Genomic DNA, 19,624 nt, shown 5'->3' with positions numbered 1-19,624 from the left:
GAATAGAGGGGGGCTGCCTTTTGAATTTCCAGAAATGGCCTTGACTGATCCAGGACACTGCCCACTGGTCTACGCAATCTTCCACCCAAACTTGGGCAAATGCCTTTAGACGGGCTCCCACCGGACCAGCCTGGGTGGGGAAGGCGTCAAAAGGACTTCTGGCTCTCAACCATGGATGTAAAGGCTTTTGGTTTTGCTGACCTCAGAAAAGTAGCTTGTGAACCTTTCCAGCCCCTTCTGTACTCTTTTCCTGGGCGGTAGGATCTGGAATCCTTCCCTCTTAGCTGGCCCGCTGGGTGAGTAGCGAATCTCTTCCTCCTGCCCCTGTCCTGGGGAATTAAACCACTTTTTCCCCTTGTGACTCTGGTAATCTGGTCCTCCACATACCCAACAGGTTTTTTCTCTTGGATGCACCGGTCTGTGGGATTCGTGTCTGCTAGGGGTATGTCGGGGTGACCTCTGGCCACTGCGAGAGGCATGAGCTGAGGATGAATGTGAGTGACCCGAGCTCCTATGACCCTTTGATCTCCTATCTGGAGAGCTTCGGTGGGATGATCTGCGGGATGATCCCCGGTGCGGGCTGTAGAAACAAAAAATATGCTCTAAGTTGCCCGGAGTGCTCTTTTTTTTTTTTTTGTTCCCAAAAAGAAAAAACTTACCTGATTTGTTGCACCCCTTACCTAGTGGTATGATGAGGATCTTTTTGTTGCGGCATAAAGACATTAGGGGCAGCTGGAACAAAGAAAAAAAGGATAGAGATTTTTTTTTCAAATATATATATATATATATATATATATATATATATATATATATATTAATATATTTTATCTCTCTACATACACACATACATATATATATATGTATACTCAATCCAGCCAGTAATGCCCCCCAAATAATTGGCCAGGCTCCATTGCTTTACACAGTAGAGAAGACACTTAGGGAGATGTCTTCTCCTTGATAGCTGGCTGTGTACTGAATCCCAGGCTCTCCATTTATGCTGCGAGCGCTTTGGGAGTACCAAGATGGCCGCCCACGGCCTCAATCCGCTACGGCGCATGCGCCGTAGCGTCACATGACGTCACGCCGTGACTCCGCCCCCCCGCCGAGTAAAACAGAGCAGATCGGCGCGCGCGAGGCGCCGCACGCTGCTACAGGAGGAAGGGACAATAGCCACGGAGGAACGCTGAAAAGCAGGTAACAGCCTGCTCACACACAGCTATGAGGCATGCCATCAGGGAAGGAAATAGAGGAGAAGGACAGGCTCCTGTTCATCTTCCCAAATAGGCCAAAAAAAGATCCACAGAAAAAACGGCCTCCCATCCTTATCTGGCGCATTTAGCAGCCCAAGCAATGGGACTCCATACTGCAGGAGAGCATGAACCTGCAACGGTCACACCATAAAGCGGTGAGGTAAGGCTGATAATGATCCTGCTGGGATGAGGACAGAGAAAAAAATACTGACTGAGGAGAGCAACTCTTTTTTATAGAGTTAAAGTGGTCCTGTGGGTTGGTAGGGGGCGGAGCAAACAACCATTGGTATGCTGCCATGGAGGCACCAGGAAAGTACATTTGGGTGTCCTTATTGAGTCTCTAACACATGTATTTTCTTTTTTTATATTGTTTGTTATGTTGTTGCAAAACAGATGTGTTTCTATGCAATTTATTTGTTACTTTGGTTTGTTGTATTTCTTTGGGTGGTGGTGGTTATTTTACCATGAAATCTTTTTTCCTGACGCCACCATGGCAGCATACTAGTGATAGGCTCCGCCTTTCTCCCCTCCCTCAGGACCAATGAAATAGCATAAATTAAAGGCCAGTTAGGCCCCGCCCCATTCTTCTTTTTGTCCTCATACCTCCACGCACCAGTGAAGAGTAAGCAGTACTATGTTCCCCCCTCTGCTTCCTGGGTTAAAGTGGGGTTCCACCCACATTTTGAACAATATCTGTATGTATTCTCTTCCTTGCCTAGATGCTGACATGCCGTTTAAAAAAATTTAAATCGCCGTAATTACCTTTTATTTTTCTATTCTTCTTTGCACTTCCTGGTTCTCCTCCCGTGGGAGTAGGCGTGTTTCTAGCCTCTCCCAGACTCCTGGGAGCTAGTCTCAAGCTTCCCAGGATGCCACTGAGCATGTGCGGGAATGAGCGGTGAATGCTGGGAGCACAGCATTCACCGCATCCAGGAAATAAATGCTTGTGGGCTTCAAATGCCCACAATGAAGATGGAAACCGCCTGCAGTGAATAATATAAGTTATTCTTTCTGACGAAATCTGACACAGGCGGACATATTACACACAATATGTGAGTATGTAATGCTGAGAAGAAAAGTTTGTGAATGAACTCAAAAAAAAAAAGATAGATAGGTGGACCCCCGCTTTAAGCCTCTCCCAGTGCGAAGTCCCACTATCAGGCTGCTAAAAGCGCCAGAGTAGCTTGGGAGCTCCTTCTGTGGGTCTCGATGGAGCTGAGCTGTTTTTCCTATTTAGGAATGAAATCTGCCTTTAAGGTTGGTGTCTGCAACGCTTGTTGGGTTTGGGGAGGCCAGCTTTGCATCCTTCTTACCTTTTGCCTTTGTTTGTCTCCTGTCATTTTCTGCACCTCCGATTCTTTTCCTCCTGCAGTGGCACTGGTCTGAGTACATTACTCCCCCTAGACAGGTTCTCTGTCCTTTGCTGTCCAGGGCCAGCTGTAGGTATAGCTTATGTTTGTAGGTTGTGTATGTGTGTATATGTATGTGTGTGTGTGTGTATATGTGTATATATATATATATATATGTGTATTGTAGGGGATCAGAGGGGTGGACAACTGCCTCATAGACAGTCCATTAAAACAAAAGTGGCTTTATTCAGCAAAATGGCAAAATAAACATAAGATAAGACAGACTTGTCTTGTCACACGGTTGTGCACACAGGTACAGCTCACAGTTCAGCAGCACACAGGCTTATAGATAATAGTTCATGGCTCCAATCAGAGCTACAGTCTTTGTGGTTAAGCTCACCCAGCACACCATCCAGCAATGGACATTTTCACAGCATGCGGCTGTGTCTCTCTCTCTCCTACTCAAACAGCTCCTCTCTGAGTCTTTCAGCCCAGCTGACAATTAGCAGGTCTGAAGGGGAAATATCTGCCCTCTTCGATTAACCCTTTCTTGACCCTGCCCCCGGCTGACCCTCTGCAGTATATATATATATATATATATATATATATATATATATATATATGTTTGTGTATACATGTGTTTGTTCTTTTGTTGGTTGGTATGTATGTATGTGGGGGGGGGGTGTTATATGGAGCGGTATGTGCATATATTTATATATACATGCATATTATTTAAAAAAAAAAAAAAAGAGAGAGAGAAAGGAGAGAGTGTGTAGATGTATATATGTGTATGTATATATTTAGATATACATTAATAGAGGGAGAAGCGAAGTCGCAGTTGCCTTATCTATTTTTCCTCTTCTCAATCGTTCTGCGGCTGTCCGTTTCTCAGCTGGTCGTCCCATTTCTCCACGGTTCGAGTATCAGTCACCACCCATACAAAAGACCCTCAACACTTAGGGTGGGGGCCAACGTGTCGGTAAGTTTTCGCTCTCATGCGGATTGCTTTGATTTGCTTCAGCTCCGCGCGCCCACGCTCTCAAAGGCCAGAGCCAGAGGCCAAAGAAAGGCGGACGTTCTTCAGAGAAGCATAGCTCGGATGCCGCTCCCACTCAGGAGAGAGGTTCCAAGGAAAACGTCTTAGCTCTTCTTTCCCAGACCCCGCACCCCAACAAGAGTCTTGCTGGACCTGTGGAGCAGTGCCTATGCCCAGGAGGCTGGTGAGTGAAGTCGGCCTGGTTGAAGTTTGCAGCTCACAGGTAATACCGAATGTCTTTATTACTTATAAGGTGGCACAAAACTTCTGTTTTAAACTCACTGTAATTACTCTAGCTAGTCAGCCCCCTTGTTTCAGGTCTAGCCATTAGCAGAACAGCCTGCCTCATGGATCACTCATCCTCTCAGTACTCCTGATGAGGGGGCACAGCCTGCAAATGATTTTAGCTCCCTTGCACCAGAGGAAGATCTGGAGCTACTTGGTGTCAGTTTTTCTTTGGAGAACTGTGTATCCAGGCAGTCATGCAGACCATTACATGGGTTAAAAGACAAAGTCATATTTACCCTTTCAATGAGCAATCACTTTTCCATTAGGAAACTGGTTTCATTCAAGGCAGATATAGCATAGCTGAAATCCATGCCTACAGTGGGACCCGCTGTTGTCCAATAGGGTGGCGGCTGGGAAGGGCCTGCCACTCAACAGAGGCCCTTACCTTGGTGACGGGTACTTTGGGTTTCTGCTCCCAGGATATGGTTGGGGAGGAAATCCTTAGGGCTGATAAAAATCTTGTGACCCGGCCAAGATGTATCAGCAAATTTCACTGCGGAAGCAGCAATAGTTTCAACCTGGTGCTAGGTTCCGCTCCTCTAGGGGCAACCTTTCATAAGGTCCATAAATGAAAATCTTTGGGTGTACCACAGGTACCCACAAAACCCTTTTACCGGGCGCATGCCCAGACTTTTAAGGTAAGTCCCAGTGGGCACGCATCACGGGTTACTGGACAGCGGATTGTGAAGATCCTTGGAGGACAGGCACTCATGGTCACTTCGGTGGATTCCTCACAGTTCCTTCTCCGGACCTTTTTCTCCCCCTTGGAGCTGCCAGATCCACTGCAACCACGGCAGTTACAATACTTACAGACACTTCAGACTCAGAGGAGAGCTATCCTGGTCCCATCTCACAGGAGAGATTGTAGGTTTTCTACCCACCCCTGTTTGTAGGTAGCAGGGATTGGAGAGAAGCATTCGCTTGCAGCAGATGGCTGGAGGCTTTCGCTAGATCGTCAGGATTCTTAGCCTTACATCCCCAAATTTTTTTCTTTTCTTTTTTATTCCGAAAGTAAGTAAATTTGGCAATTGGTTGGACACATCTCCGCTTTATCAGCCTACCTTTTAGCCTATGAATATCTCTAAGAATATTCACAGAGGTTTCAGTGCTTCCTGGCTATCTACTTCAGAATACAGAAGTCGATTCCCCCTCACACACTCACACACTAGAGATGCAAGCATAATGGCGGGATGGGGAAGCCACAGAACCTAGATTGCTCCAGTGTTGCTCCAAGAGCGAGCTCTACTTTGGGGGTGCGAAAGGCACTCTACTAACTTCTATGCCAAGATCTGGAACAAACTTGTCTTTTTTTTCTATTTTGCATGGCAAGATATTATTCTTACTGCACCTCTGGTGGCAGCTGTTCTGGTCTTCTTGTAGGTCAGATGGGACATGAACCTTACCCTATACTCTTTTAAGGTTTAATTTAGCCAAAGGCCCTTTAGTTTGCAAAATTTTGAAGACAGTCAGGAGGTTTTGTCAACCATGAGAGAGAATCTTTCACAATTAAAATCTTTCGATGCTGTTGGGGTTTATTTCAACTGCTTACTCCAACAGGGCAGTGTTCAGTTTAAGACATCGCTTTCTAACCAGTATTTATAGGCGGCCCAGTTAAAAGCATCCATGGATCCATTCTACAGGAAAGTGGCATGCTTTTCCCAGCATACCTTTTCAACCTTTACAGAATACATCTGGGTGCCTTGTCATCAGTGGGCTTCGGAGGAATGACTGTTCAGACTTCTATCCCATTTAAAAATATATGTATATAATATATATAAAATTATTATTTTGGTTTGTTAAGTAGAACCCACCCTGTCAGCTAGGATATGTATCACTAGTATGCTGCCATGGTGGCGTCAGGAAAACGGAAAATTGTATCATGCTTACCGTAATTTTCCTTTCCTGACGCCAATCCGTGGCAGCATACAGACCCACCCTTGTGCGTTTCGGTATCTAAATAGTGAAAAAATTGCTTTTGCGCTACTATGGATAAGTAAATGTAATAAGTGATATATAAATCAATATATATGAATATAAATGCAGCAAAATCTATAGTGTACCACAAATCACTAATCAGTAGAAATAAAAATAAATAAAGTGATTTCGCTCAAATATTAATAATAATAAGGAAATAGTGTCAAATTTATACGTTTAAGTATTACAGGAGAGTAATTAGTTGTTGCTGTAAAAATTAAAACAAGTGATGCATCCATTGTCTATCTACAATAATAAAATGAAAAAAATTAAAGTTACGCTTACCGGTAACGTCTTTTCCAGTAGTCTTTCAGGACAGCCACATTGAGAGACCTTGGCTCCTCCTCTTCCTGGGAAACACTGCGCCAGCCCCCATAAATTTTCACCTCCCCCTGCCAGCCTCAGTTTTTTCTAGAGCACCTCTGGTTAGCTGGGGAGACACAAGCACACATTAATAACATACTATCACATATTACTATTGTGCCCTTTTTTCTTTTAGGTCTTCCTCAAGACCCCCCAAAACCTCGGGTGGGTACTAGGGCTGTCCTGAAAGACTACTGGAAAAGACGTTACCGGTAAGCGTAACTTTAATTTTCCCTTCCCGTCTTTCAGGACAGCCACATTGAGAGGATAGACGAGCACTTACCAGTTAGGGTGGGACAACAGCTTGCAATAAAAATAAGGGAAGGGTTTCCGCGCTCACGGACCTAGAGGCTTGCAGCCTCCCCTTGCACTTACCCCCGAAGGGGTGAGTTAAATAATGAAAGGAATTGATTAGGGGTGGATGGCGCTACCTTATCAGGGTACCTTGATTTATAATTTAATGAACCTCAAAAGGAACCAGAAACTATATAATAATAAATACACACCTTTATCCCTCATTAGGTAGTGGATCTAAATGTCCACCGTTACCTGAGTGGACTGTAATAGCAGGTCAGTCTCATACCTACATGCAGGTGTACACCATGTGATTAATCAACACAAATTAAATAGGTGACAATTGATACAAAAATAAGTGACAATTGATAAAAAAATCAATAGTGACAACCAGACAAAATAAAGTTAAATAAAACACCACAGTACAAACTTATATTAATCCCCAAATGTGTCCAAATGTGCTTATAAGCAAAAAGGTGAATTTGAATAGTCCCAACATTAGACATATAGTGCAGGGTTGCACATTAAATAATATAAAACTGATGGAAAAATAATGAAAATTGATGAACAACTTAGTGGAAAATTTTTTTTTGATGAAAAGAATATATATATATATATATATATAGTGTAAAAAGTATAATAAAGTCCAATAGCAGGAAATGAAAACGTCTGTAATCGGTGACTTTCGCGAAAACAGCTGATCAAATCCAGTGACTTGCGGTGCTCCCCCTCAAAGATCCCCACTCACCAGCTCCCTGCACCCCTGCAGGGGTAATAGGCATGTAATAGTAGGCACCAGTAAGATGTGTATGGGTCATCAGGGTCCACCGCTAAAGCTGTGAGGTCTCCTTCAGTGTATCCTCCTCTGCTACTTCTTCCAGCAATGTCTCCTCTAGATCCACTACCTAATGAGGGATAAAGGTGTGTATTTATTATTATATAGTTTCTGGTTCCTTTTGAGGTTCATTAAATTATAAATCAAGGTACCCTGATAAGGTAGCGCCATCCACCCCTAATCAATTCCTTTCAACAGCTTGCAATACCTTTCGCCCAAAGGATTGCTCACTTGCTGATACCAGATCCACTCTGTAGTGTTTCACAAAAGTAGTGAAACTAGACCATACGGCTGCTTTGCAAATCTGCTCTGGCGTTGCTCCAGCTCTTTCCGCCTGTGAAGCCGCCATAGCTCTGGTAGAGTGTACTTTAATTCCCATGGGGGCCTCTCTACCCGCTAGCCTGTAGGCCTGACTAATAGCTATTCTGAGCCACCTGGCAATGGTGCGTCTAGACGCCTTCTGTCCCTTTCTTGCTCCGCAAAAAGAAATAAAGAGAGAATCTGACTTTCTAAAATTCTTTGTCAGTTCCAAATAACGTAGGATACATCTCCTGACGTCTAAAGTGTGAAACCTGAATTCCCTTTCACTTGAGGGATTAGGACAAAAGGTTGGTAAAGTTACCTCTTGGCTTCTATGGTATTTTGAAGCCACCTTCGGTAGAAAAGCCGGGTCAGTCTTAAAAACGACTCTATCCAGAAATACAACACAAAAGGGGGGTCTAATTGAAAGAGCCTCTAACTCACTGACCCTCCTGGCTGTGGTTACAGCCACCAAAAAAACAGCTTTATATGTTAGGTCCTTTAGAGTACACTCCTCTAAAGGTTCGAACGGGGGTTCAGTCAAAACCTGCAAGACCAGGGAAAGGAAGGAAGGAAGGACCCTGCACTGGTCTTTGTCTTGCCAGGGCTCTGAAAAACCTGACCACCCAAGCGTTGGTGGCCAGGGATTTTTCAAGATATGTGCTAAGTGCTGAAACCTGGCTCTTAAGGGTACTGATGGCTAACCCCTTAACAGCCCCGCACTGCAGAAACTCCAGGACTGCTATAGGGCTCTGCACCTTAAAGGAGTTTTCTAGGCACCAAGCCTTAAAACGCCCCCAAACCTTTTGGTAGATTTGGCGCGTCTCCTCCTTTTTACTATCGAGGAGGGTGGCTACCAGTTGATCTCAAAAGCCCTTGCTTCTTAGAATCTCTTCTTCAGAAGCCAAGCAGCTAAGTTCCAGCGGGCTACCTGGGGGCAGAGAACTGGGCCCTGCGACAGGAGATCCCTCCTGGACGGAAGGAGCCAGGGCGGTTCCGCCGCATACTGCCCGAGAATCGAGAACCAAGCTCTCTTGGGCCAGTACGGAGCCACTAAAATTAGTGTGGTGTTTTCTACCTGGAATTTTCTTAGAACTGCTGGCAGAAGCACCGGGGGTGGGAAGGCGTAGCAAACTCTGAAGTGCCAACTTTGTGTCAGAGCGTCTACTCCTAACGCGTTCTCCCATCTGCTGAGAGAAAAGAAGTATGGGGACTTTGTATTGCTTCCTGAGGCAAATAGGTCTACCTCTGGGAGGCCCCATCTCCTGACTATGAGGTCGAACACCTCCTGATTGAGTACCCAGTCCGCCTCTCTCAGCTGTGTTCGGCTGAGAAAATCGGCCACTACATTCTCCTTCCCCTTTAAGTACACTGCTGAAAGGGACAGAGCATTGGCCTCTGCTCAGCCTAGAACCTCTGTGGCTAGGCTTAACAGCCCCCCGCTTCTCGTGCCACCTTGCTTGTTTATATAAGCAATGGCCGAAGAGTTGTCGGACCGTACCTGGATATGTTGTCCCAGTAGGTCTTCCCTGAAAGCTGTGAGTGCCAGTCCTACTGCTTTTAGTTCTTTCCAGTTGGAGGACCTTTTGAGCTCCTCTTCCTTCCATGTCCCCTGCGCCAACTGGGATCCCAGATGTGCCCCCCAGCCTCTGCCACTTGCGTCCGTAGTAATCACTCTGGAGACTGGAATGATCCACAGGCGCCCCTGAGACAGATTTATCTGCTTCCTCCACCACCAGAGGGACCTTTTGACCCGAGGAGGGATAGAAAGCAGCGTGTCTAAAGACTGCTGGCTGTGGTCCCACACCTTTAGAATCAGTGCCTGCAGGGGACGGAAGTGAAGGCCTGCCCACTGGACTGCCGGGATGGCAGAAGTCAGCAGGCCGAGGGTTGACATAGCCACCCGTATTGTTACCTGCCGACTGCTCTGAAGGCATGCTACTGCTTGATCTAGCTTCCGAATTTTTTCTGGTGGGAGAAAAACTCTTAGCCGAGTAGAATCCAGCAGGTATCCCAGATAGGAAATCTGTTGAGCTGGAATAAGGCTGGACTTTTCCAGATTTAGCAGCCATCCTAGCTCTTTCAGGGTTGTCTTTGTGAGTTCCAAATCCCTGATTAGTTGTTCTGAGGATGGTGCGAAGAGAAGAAGATCGTCTAGGTAGGCAATAATTGATACCCCCCTGATTCGCAAAAAGGCCATGGCCTCCGCCATGACTTTCGTAAATACTCGGGGTGACGAGGATAGGCCAAATGGCAGCGCCTGAAACTGTAGGTGAATAGTTTCGTCTTCCACCTTTACTGCCAGGCGTAGGAATTTTTGAAAGGCCTCCGCAATGGGGATGTGGAGGTAGGCGTCCTTCAAATCTAGCGACACCATGTAACAGTCCTGGGGAAGTAACGCCCTGACAGTGAATATTGATTCCATCCGGAATCTTTTGTAAACAATCACTTTGTTCAGAGGTTTCAGGTTTAGAATTAACCTGTAACTCCCCGAAGGCTTTCTCACCACGAAAACGTGTGAATAAAAGCCTGTCCCTTCTTCTTCCTTTGGAACTCTGCACACCACATTCTGATGTTCTAGTTCCCTTAATGCCCCTAGGAGGGCCTCTGCTTTTGCCAAACACTTGGGGAGAAGCGTTATTAAGCTTCGACGTGGAGGGTGCTTTGTAAATTCCAGACAATACCCCCTTCGTATGATCCCCAGTATAAATTGATTGGGGGAGATTACTTCCCATTGTGGAAGGAAGGCTCCCAATCTTCCCCCCACTGTGACCCCTGAGTTATTGGGCTGTTCAGGAGGGCGAAAAATTGCACCTTCTTTGCCCTTACCCCTTTGTCTTTTTCCCCTGTGACTTGGGAGGCCTACTCTTTTGTGGACGAAACCCTTTCCTGGGTTGATTTGGGGATTTCCGTTTAACTGGGAATGCTTTGTTTTTATCAGCGGTACGGTCTAATACTGTCTCTAGACCTGGGCCGAAGACCAGATCACCGGTCAGCGGAATGCCACACAGCTTGACCTTTGATGCATTGTCGCCTGGCCACGTTTTGAGCCAGAGAGCTCTTCTGGCTGAGTTGGCAAGTGCCGCAGTCCTGGCTGACATGCGCACTGACTCTGCCGAAGCATCCGCTATGTATGCTACGCCTCTCAGTATAGTTGGAAAGGACGCTAAAATAGTCTCCTTAGCCGTACCTGCCTCAATATGAGCCTGGATTTGCGTAAGCCAGTGCTCGAGGTTTCGGGCCACCATCTCTGGTTTCAGATTACCTAGAGTTGATTCCCAGGTCTTTTTTAACAGGGAATCTATTCTCTTGTCCATGGTATCTGTCAGAGCTCCCAGATCCTCGAAGGCCAGATCTGTGTGTCTGGACACCTGCGAGAATGCTGCGTCCAATCTGGGGTTTTTGTTCCAGACTGAGGCAGGATCGTCCGAAAAAGGGAATCTTCTTTTTAGGGCCCCAGAAAAGAAGGGTTTTCGTTCGGGATCCTGCCATTCTTTTTTGACCGTTTCTACTAGGACTTCATGAACAGGAAATACCTTTCTTTTCTGTTCTTTCAAGCCCCTATACATTTGGTCATGGAGAGATAGGGTCCTTTTATCCTCCTGGATACCCAGGGTAGTGTGGATAGCCCCTAAGAGGTCCTCTACCTCATCAAGGGACAACTTGTACCTTGAGGGCTTCCTGCACTCCCCCTCCCTACTCTCCTCCTCCGAGTCGTCCTGAGACCCTGAGGTAGCACTGTCAGGTTCCTCCCTTGCTTCCTCTCTGGAAGTGCCTGCCACTTCAGCTGAGGTGGCGGTCCCTGGTTGGGAAGATGCAGAGTCCTGTGCTAAACATGGGATTGTATTCTGCGATGCAGGTGAGGGTTTAAGGGGAACCTGTAACCCTTCAAACAGGGTCTTAAATGATTGGAAGGTTGAAGATAATTCCTTAACTGATGCTGCTAACCCTGACTCCTGTTCAGAAGTTCTTTCGTCAACAAGAGCATCTATACAGTTTTTACATAAGACCTTTTTCCAAGCCTCCCCCAGGGTGTCCCTACAGGAGGCACACTTTCTCTTAGAGCTATGTGGGGGCTTTTTCTCAGAAGCTTTCTGAAAAACATAGAAAAAAAACAAATACCAATCAATATCCCCACACAGCCTGACACAGCAATACAATCCTGGGGAGATTCAAGTCCCTCCTTTACAACTGAGGGACCTGGTCTCCCCCCCTCTGCCCACCTAGAGGGGTTTCTTCCCCACCCCCCCATACAGGAACCCTAAGGGGGGACGGGAAGCCTAGGTAGAGGGGGAACCCTTCCCCAGGGTACCCTTACCTTAGGCTGGCTGGAGCTGGCATCGCTGAGCGCCGTCTGAGCATCTGCTTCCGACATGCTGGTGGGCGGCCTGTGGAGTCTTTACACTGCCTGTGCAGTGAACAACTCCTCTCCAGCCTGTGCCCGGCCCTCTATCAGCGCCGCACGACCCGGAACCAGAAGCCGCGGGTCAAAGGACACACTTCCGCCCCCCCCCGCCGGAAATGACGTCACCCGCCGTCCGGCCCGCTCGGCTCCACTGCGGCCTGTACCCTGTACAGGGGGAACAGAGGTGTATCCTGCTAACAGCCCTGTGGCTGTGAAAGAGGACCCCCCCAGACTTCCACCAGCACTCGGTAAAGTGGAGGAGGCGGACGAGATGCGGCCGGTATGTAGCCTGCCGCTGACCCCGAGACCCCTGTCTCTTTAGTTAGGGATTTTAGTAATATAGCCCCCAGTCTCCCTGACTGCTTAGGCCTGGTTCCAGACGCAGTGTCTCCCCACCCAGGGGAAACACAAACAACTGAGGCTGGCAGGGGGAGGTGAAAATTTATGGGGGCTGGCGCAGTGTTTCCCTGGAAGAGGAGGAGCCAAGGTCTCTCAATGTGGCTGTCCTGAAAGACGGGAAGGGAAAGTTTTTTTGCGGTAATAGTATCCTTATATAAAATCACAGTGTTCTTCATAAATTAATGACAGTGATGAGTAAATAAATATAACTTAGTGAAGAAATAATATATATAGGTGGAGTACAAATAACCTTATGTGACTGTGCTCAATGCAGGTTCACTTTAAATGGTATAAAACGGAGACAAAATTAGGGAACAATAACAGGAAGTCCAAAGGATAGTTTTGGATGGAGGATTATCAAGTTCTGTGTGTATTAGACCAGGTATAGGTAGTTGTTCTCAATATTCCTATTGTGGCTCCTTTAGCTGTCAGGTCTCACAGGACTCTTACCTCAATTCTGGCTATGACATGCAGTACCGGCCGTCACCGCTGGGTGGATCCTTTAGTTTTCTTACATCGTGGTCATACCTCCTCTGATTGATGCATTCAAGCTCTGTTTCCTCGATGCTGGCTGTAACATGCAGTACCCGCCGTCTCCACAGGGGGGATCCTTTCGTTTCTCTGTGTTCTGATCGTGCCTCCTCTGGATGATGTAATACAACTCTGTTGTCTTTCCGATGATTGCGATCTGTGCTTATGTAGTGTGGGGCGGTACCTCAATGGAGAGGGGACAGAAAGAAGAAGGGACCTCCGATAGTGCAGTATATTAAGTGATTTAAAAAGCATATACTCTTACACAAGGCAAAGTTTAAAATCACAGGAAACAAATTAGGCGTTGTTCCTCGCCTTCTCACGTCACTTCCGGTCACGGCTCTATCCGGCCAATCCCTATGCGTTACGTTGTTTCACACAACTTCATCTGGGGAAAAACAGATGAAGTTGTGTGAAACAACGTAACGCGTATATTATTTCTTCACTAAGGTATATTTATTTACTCATCACTGTCATTAATTTATGAAGAACACTGTGATTTTATATAAGGATACTATTACCGCAAAAAAACTTTTTTCATTTTATTATTGTAGATAGACACTGGATGCATCACTTGTTTTAATTTTTACAGCAACAAATAATTACTCTCCTGAAATACTTAAACGTATGAATTTGACAATATTTACTTATTATTATTAATATTTGCGCAAAATCACTTTATTTTTTTTTTTCGTTTCGGTATCTAGCTAATTACAAAGAATGGGGCGGGGCCTAACTGGCCTTTAATTTATGCTATTTCATTGGTCCTGAGGGAGGGGAGAAAGGCGGAGCCTATCACTAGCATGCTGCCATGGATTGGCGTCAGGAAAGTAAAATTACGGTAAGTATGATACAAGTTTCCGTTTTACGTTGTTCACTTTGATTTAACTGTCTGTGCTGCATTATTTTTAAAATTCTTTTTCAAGATGTTGTGCCTAATGTTGTTTTAATCCTTAATAGATGTCCATTTGTGGGTGCACTCCTTTTAACTCCAGTTAATTTACACTGCAAAAGGGTCAAACCTCAAACATATTCTGTTAGTGTCTCAAATTAACATACATGTGTGTATTTTGCTTTCCTTGCTTCTTTTCCAAGCCTTGTTTTTTTTTGGACCAATAACATTGTTTCAAATTTTTTAGGTTTTATGTGTGTTCTTTTCATGCAACTGATTTCCCAGCTGCAGCTTAAAGAGGAGTTCCCATTTAAAAAAAAAAAAAAAATTAAAAGTCAGCAGCTACAAATACTGCAGCTGCTGACTTTTAATTGGACACTTACCTGTCCCAGGGTCCAGCGATGCGGGGGATCGAAGCCCCGCTCGTCTCCCCCACCGTTCGACAGTGCCGGTATTGCAACTGTGGGCGCCAGGCTGTGGCTTCACAGCCGGGCACCCACTGCGCATGCGCGAGCGGCGCTGCGCACCGTGATTGGCCACTCAGTCATCTGGGACCTGTAATGGGTCCCAGATGATTGACAAGAGGAAGGGAGCAGAACTGAGTCCTTCCTGTGAGGGGAAGTGATGTCACTAGCCCAGGCACTGAAAGAGGCAGACTACGAGGGACCCCCTAGCAACAGACATTTAGAGGTGAGTAAAAAAAAAAATTTCCAAATGTTTTTTTTTTATTTTTTTAGGCACATTCATGTTTTTTTTTTTTTTTTTTGGTGGAACACCACTTTAACTAGGCTGATTGGCATGTCTTAGACAAATCTCTTTTTTATGTTTCTTTAGTTTTAAGTTACTTTCCTGGTGCCGTCATGGTAGCACATGCATGGATTGTGCATATGCTGCCATGGATAGTGACCAGGAAAGTAACATTTCAGAGTGGTAAGTATTCAATTTTTTTTTTTTTTTTTTGAGCAGTGGTTTTCAGCCTCAGTCCTCAAGTACCCCCCCAACAGGACATGTTTAGGAAATGTTATCTTATCTAAAATAGCTGTCCAAAATACAAAGCCATTGACTTTGATTTAAAGCACCTGTGCAAGATGAAGGAAAACCTGCAAACATGGCCTGTTGGGGGATACTTGAGGACAGGGTTGAGAAGCACCGATTTAGAGCACTGAACTAAAATCAAGCTGAAGACAATCCTATTCTAATTGTGGACATTTGAGGGAAATCAAGATTTTTATTTTTTATTTATTTATTTTTACTTTTTTTTAAGGTTGGGTTTTGTGTCCGTCCCTTTTCTTAAAATAGGCTTTGCTTCCTGTCACATAGCCAAACAGGAAGTGAGAGTAAAACCCTAACAATATTTTTCCTTGGGGAGACACAGGTCAATCTAACTAGTGCCCCCACTATGCAAATTGCATTCTAGCACTTTGTTGTGTACACCCCAAATTATTAGGTATTTTGGGGTTTATTAAAGGCAAATCCTTTCTGCAATACAAGTATAGTTGATGAAAATCTGAGGGGTAGTACTGGTGATTTTATCATCCAAGCATGTAGAGGCAAAGATGCTGTTTTTTTTCTTTTCCTTGCATGTCCCCCTCAGATTTCCAGCAACTGCACTTCTAAGTGCACTTTTAGTACAAAGTGGATTTACCTTTTAGTAAATAAACCCCAAGATACATAATAATTTGAGATGTACATGGCAAAATGCTAGAGTGCAATTTCCCGAATGGGGAAACTATTTAGATTGACCTGTGTGTCCCCAAGGACATACATTGGTAGGGTTTTACCCTCACGTCCTGTTTGGCTATGTGACAGGAAGTGAATAATTTTGAATGAGAAATTGGCAAAATTTGGGAGGTGTCTTCAACTTATCAGGGGTGTAGACATCTGACAAAACTTCTAATCCCTCTGCAATCTATCCCCAAGCAAAAATAAGAAAGGATTTTAATTAGTTTAACTTTGCAAAGACACATTCCTAAGTTCAATTGTGATGCATGTTAATGGCCCATTTAGACCTTTAATAGAAAGTCATCAGTTGCCTTTGACTCTAAACATTATTTTTGGCCAATCCTAAAAATCTGCATATGTTTTTCTATTAACCACTTGGTTCTGTGCTATAGCCAAACGACGGCCACAGCATGGACCTGAATTTCTGGGAGGCTGTCATAGGACGGGCTCCCCGTGTGCTTCCTGCAGGGCGCACTAAGTCACCGAGACTCAGGTGATCACAGATCGAAATAAGGGCCGGCCCCTTATCACGCGATTAGCTATCAGCCAATGATGGCTGATCACATGATGTAAACTAAAGCTCGGTAATTGTTTATTTTTTCTCCTCACGCTGACAGTATGAGGATAAAAATAACCGGCTTAGGTGCAAGGGACACTGGTCATGAAGAGGCAATTCTGCCTCATCTGTGCCCACCAGTACCACCTGCCAGTGCCACCTATCAATGCCCACCTGTGGTCCCAAGCAGTGCTGCCTCTCGGTGTACATCAATGAAGGATAAAAATTACCTGTTTGCAAAAGTTAATATCAAAATATACAAAAATATACAAAATTATTTATAAAAAGCCTGTCTTTTCTTCTTTTTTTTTTTATTTGAACAAAAGATAAAAACCACAGAGGTGATCAAATACCACCAAAAGAATGCTCTATTTGTGGGAACTTTAAAAAAAAACAAAAAAAAACAAAAAACATTTGGCTAAGTATGACCGCGCAATTGTCATTCAAAGTGCAACAGCACTGAAAATTGGTCTGCACAAATTCCATGCCAAATATGGATTTCTGTAATAAAGATGTGTGCCCGCTGTGTATACAGCATGGGCGTAAGCAAGTCGCACACATATGAACGGTACTCATTGTAAATCATGGGGTACAACTTGTGATGCAACTTTTCAGTCCCAAGTGGCCTTAGGCTCTCTTTCCACTACTGCGAGTTGTTGTGCGACTTGACACTTGTGAAGTCGCAGGACAAGTCAAAACACATATATTTCAATGTTCCCCCGTTCTAATTGGTGCAACTCCAAAAAAAAGTTCTTGCACTACTTTGTTCCAACTTCCGTGCGACTTTTTCTCAGATGTTTTGAACTAGTCGCATGACATGGCATTAAGGCTCGGTTTCCACTATTGCAAGCCCAAAGTTGCGTGTTTTTTGCCGCCAGTTTCACGCAACTTTTTGCCTAAACTTGAAGCAATGCCTGTGTATTTTTTAGGTCTATGGACCTCAAGTCGCATCAAAGTGGGACCAAAGTAGCGCAGGGACTACTTTGAAGTTGCTGCGACTTGAAGTCGCACACATATGAATGGTACTCATTGTAAATCATGGGGTAGAACTTGTGATGCAACTTTTCAGTCCCTAGTGGCATGACATGTCGCAATAGTGGAAAACAAGCCGAAAAAGCACATTGTAAATCACGCAACTTTGGGGTTGAAATAGTGGAAACAGAGCATTAGGCTAAAGTGGTAATAGGAAGATGCACTGTAAGAATTACTTCTAATTGTAGAAAATCAAACAGGCTCTTGCACTGAGTCTAATTTATGGAAGATCTAACTGATTGGCCAGTGTATGGTGACCTTTAAAGATATGACAACTTGAATTTCTGGTGTTTAAGCCTCATACACATGATGGGACTTTGTACAAATTTTCCCGTAGATTTTTGTACAAAGGGTGTTGGCCTTAGGGTTCTTTCACACAGACGTGTCCGTGTACGGAGCCCGCTCTGCTCAGCGGGGGATCACTTCGTCGATCCCCACTGAGCAGGCAGATGACAGGTCTGTCTCTGCACACTGTGCAGGGACAGACCTGTCAGAGTGCCGCTCTCCTCTATGGGGGATCGGATGATGACGGACCGTAGAGTCTGTCGTCACCCGATCCGATGCGCAGACGGATGGAAAAATAGGTTTTTCCTCTGTTATGCCACGTACACACGGTCGGACTTTGTTCGGACATTCCGACAACAAAATCCTAGGATTTTTTCCGACGGATGTTGGCTCAAACTTGTTTTGCCTACACACGGTCGCACAAAGTTGTCGGAATTTCCGATCGACAACCACGCGGTCACGTACGACGAGACTAGAAAAGGCCGGTTCAGAACCAAGCGCGGCACCCTTTGGGCTCCTTTTGCTAATCTCGTGTTAGTAAAAGTTTGGTGAGAGAAATTTGGCTTTGGGAAAAATCACAAAAACATTTAGCACATTGTAGCACACAAAAGAAGAAAGTGATTTGGAGGGGCTTTAAACTCGCCCCAAAACATCAATGATGTTTTTATATTTTGGAATAACATCATTGATGTTTTGCTTGATGTTTTCCAATTGTAAATTACACCCCATGATCTCCCCGATCAGGATCTGGGCACTTTCGGATGTGAAAGGATCTTCATCCACAACCTCACGATCACCTAAAAAGAGAGGAACCCCAAAATAAATTAGGTCTAAAAAAAATGCCGCCATCCATCTCTTATCTGAGCCTGTGGTCGCAGACACTCACCTGTTGTGGTGACTACTTCCACCACGTCTTCTTCCTCCTGCTCATCTTGTGTTGGGGGGATTTCCCCTTCTTCCAGAGGGGGGGGGGCTCTGGTCTCCTCGGATGAGGGGTGTCCTCCGAGTCTTTTCTCCCCTATGTAAAACAAAAATGGTATACTTAGCACACAGATATTTGATGGCAGAACTATAAAGATGAAACATTGCTTGAAAGTGGGGTACAATTGTCTATTTTAGCCGAGTTCCAAGATGTAGCTTTTTTAGTGTCCTTTGTCAAGCTGCAATACTTTACCTGTTTAGTACAAGCTTCACAGATATACACTGGAGCACCTGTGTGGCCCCCTAATAAAAATGGCGTTTTTGTGTCCCACACTAGTGCTCCAGCGTCCAGATGTGTAAACAGCTGCTGAGTGTCCTCTCCTTACACAGAATCTAGTTTGCATTTCATTCTAGTAACAAAGCCATCTACACAACCAGATTCTTTGAAGACAAGTATAGGGCCTCAAAATGCTGGCCAAATGCATATGGCCTAAACAATGGTATTTTATCGTCCGAAATAAAAATGTGTGATCCGAACGAATAATGTGCCCATGAACATGAAAGTTGCCATTTTAAACTGTACAACAGTTCCTAAAAGCACATGGAGCAGCACGAACGTAATAAACACAAAAAGAATAGGAACACAGCACAACTACTTACTTTTTTGCAGCACTCTCCGGATCTTTCTGTACTGCTCATGTTCTCGTAATTTCAGGTCCGACCACCGCTTCCTGAGCTGATCTTTCGATCGTCGTACCCTGAATTTCCGGTGCAGACTTCTGACCACTTTCGCCATGATCTTGGCCTTTCGGACATTGTGGTTGGGGTAAGGCCCATACTTTCCATCATAGTCGGCCTTCTTCAGGATGTCCACCATCTCCAACATCTCCCCAAAGGACATATTTGAGTCCTTTAATCTCTTTCTGGATCGGGATGTTTCAGGCTCTGGCCTTTCCTCCTCCTCCTCCTCCTCCTCCTCATTGCTGTAATTAGCACGATCCTGCTGTCTATCCGCCATGTGCTCTTCCTCCACTGCGCCGAACGAAAAGAGGCGGGGAATAGAATAGAAAGAACGTCAGGGGCGGGCGGAGTTATACGCATGCGCAGTGTGTATAAATCGTAACGCGCGCGTCTTACGTACGATCTGTGAGCGGAGGAAGGAGCATCAGAGACGCCGATCGTGCTAACGAAG

General features: G+C 45.1%; 1 protein-coding gene across 1 annotated transcript in view; it reads left to right on the top strand.

Annotated features, from left to right (window-relative positions):
• The window catches only part of LOC141107814 (4-galactosyl-N-acetylglucosaminide 3-alpha-L-fucosyltransferase 9-like), a 77,005-nt gene that overhangs the window by 17,286 nt on the left and 40,095 nt on the right, over window positions 1-19,624 (top strand). The window lies entirely within an intron of this gene.

Source organism: Aquarana catesbeiana, linkage group LG09, assembly GCF_042186555.1.
Source record: "Aquarana catesbeiana isolate 2022-GZ linkage group LG09, ASM4218655v1, whole genome shotgun sequence".
NCBI classification, from domain to species: domain Eukaryota; kingdom Metazoa; phylum Chordata; class Amphibia; order Anura; family Ranidae; genus Aquarana; species Aquarana catesbeiana.
This window is presented reverse-complemented; position numbering and strand designations above follow the sequence as displayed.